This window comes from Chenopodium quinoa, unplaced genomic scaffold, assembly GCF_001683475.1.
Source record: "Chenopodium quinoa cultivar QQ74 unplaced genomic scaffold, ASM168347v1, whole genome shotgun sequence".
Lineage (NCBI taxonomy): Eukaryota > Viridiplantae > Streptophyta > Magnoliopsida > Caryophyllales > Amaranthaceae > Chenopodium > Chenopodium quinoa.
Genome location: NW_018744469.1, coordinates 3,029,760 through 3,032,067, shown reverse-complemented (window position 1 = coordinate 3,032,067; position 2,308 = coordinate 3,029,760).

Genomic DNA, 2,308 nt, shown 5'->3' with positions numbered 1-2,308 from the left:
GTGCTAAGTAAAAGGAGGGTAGTCGCCTGTTAGGCACAGGGTCGGCCAGGCCCTAATCTTTTTAGCTAAGTATAAGGGGGGTGGCTATGTGTTTGGAACCAGTCGGCCATCTTCTTATGGAGAGTAGCCGACTATATGTCCAGACGACATGCCCCTATTGTGAGTAAAATACTCAATGGAGAGTAGCCGACTGTAAAGGTACAGACGGCATGCCCCTCTGAAGATAGTAAAATACTCAATGGAGAGTAGCCGACTGTAAAGGTACAGACGGCATGCCCCTCTGAAGATAGAGTGAAATACTCAATGGAGAGTAGCCGACTGTAAAGGTACAGACGGCATGCCCCTCTTAAATAAAAATTAAACATGGAGAGTAGCCGACTGTTTTTCAGCAGGCATGCCCCTCTTAGTACAAAATTGATCATTAAGTGCAAACTTTTATTAAGTAGCCCTTGACTATTTACATCATTCAAAAGAAATATTTCTTAAGATTGTCTACATTCCAAGTTCGAGGCAACGGTCGTCCGTCTGGTGTTTCCAGACGGTAGGTACCGTCCCTGACCTCTTCACAGATTCGGTAGGGTCCTTCCCAGTTGGGAGTTAGTTTGCCAGACTCATTAGCCCTACCAACTGCTTCCATTTTTCTAAGTACAAAGTCCCCCACTTTGAGTGGACGCCTGTGTACTTTTTTGTTGTATGATCTAGTCATTCTCAGGCGGTAAATTTCATGGCGCAAGACAGCATTGCCCCTCCTTTCAGGAAGTGAGTCTAATGCCAGGCGCATGGCTTCCCAGTTTGCCTCTTCGTCATATAGCATTACTCGAAGAGTCGGCTCGTAGTGTTCTATTGGAAGAACAGCTTCCGCACCATAAGTTAGGAGGAATGGAGTTTCTCCAGTCGCCCCTTTTTCAGTCGTCCTAATGGCCCAGAGAACATGTGGTAATTCATCCGCCCATAGGCCGCCTGCTCGTTCAATCTTTTTCTTGAGACCGTCTGAGATGATTTTATTGAAAGCTTCTACCTGGCCGTTTGCTTGTGGACGGCCGACAGATGCAAAGTAGTTTGCAATTCCTTGGTCACCCAACCAGCTTTTGAGAACAGGCGTCTCAAATTGGGGACCATTATCAAAAACCATAGACATGGGAACCCCGAACCGAGTGATGACATTTTTCCAAATGAATGAAATTACATCCTTCGTCTTGATTCCCTTCACAGCTTCCGCCTCTACCCATTTAGTGAAGTAGTCGACGGCAACAAGTATGTACCTCCTTCCGCCTGTAGCAGGCGTATATGGACCCAAAATATCCATGCCCCACTTAGCAAACGGTAGTGGGCTATGAATAGTAGTGAGGTCAGTAGCCGGACGGTGAATTAGCTTGCCAAACCTTTGGCACTTGTCACACTTTTTCACCATCACCATCGCATCTGCTTCTAAGGTAGGCCAAAAGTAGCCCTGCCGCCTTGCCCGTTGAGCAAGCGTCCTACCGCCTATATGAGAAGCACAGTAACCAGAGTGAAGATCGTCTAGTATCTCTCGTCCCTTCTCTGGAGAAACACACTTTAAGAAGGGTTGAAGGTACCCCTTTTTGTGAAGTTCTCCCTTTATTATTTCAAAACTGGTTGCTCGTTTTTTCAGTGCTGCCGTCTGTTGATGATCATCCGGCAGGGTACCATTTGTCAGATATGCCCTGATTGGATCCATCCAGGTTGAGCTTCTGTCTAGGATTGCAATAGGGTCTTCCTCGATGCTTCTCTTCTCCATTACCTCCCAAAAAACAGTTCGAGGAGTATCAGAGGAGGCGGATGATGCTAATTTTGACAGTGCATCCGCCTGGTTGTTTTATGATCTCGGCACTTGGATCAGATGGAAATCCTCAAGGGAGTCGACTGCTTGTCGGACCGCCTGTAAATATTTGATCATGGTCGGATGGGTTGCTTCATATTCGCCATTGTACTGACTCACTATCAATTGTGAATCGGAACAGGCGTCTATTTTTCTTGCCCCTTCCGCCTTGCACATGCGGATTCCGGCTAGTAAAGCTTCATATTCTGCCTCATTGTTTGAGGCCTGAAAACTGAAGCGTAGAGCATACTCGTACATGTCGCCCTCTGGCGACTGACATATGACGCCTGCTCCACAACCATTTGAAGTAGAGCTTACGTCCACATATACCTTCCAGACTTGGTCTGTAACTTGAGAGTCCGGAGGACGAGTCATCTCAACAATAAAGTCAGCAAAGGCTTGCCCCTTCACTGCTTTTCTAGGCTCGAAAGTAACTTCGAGGCTCTGAATTTCTATGGCCCATTTGAT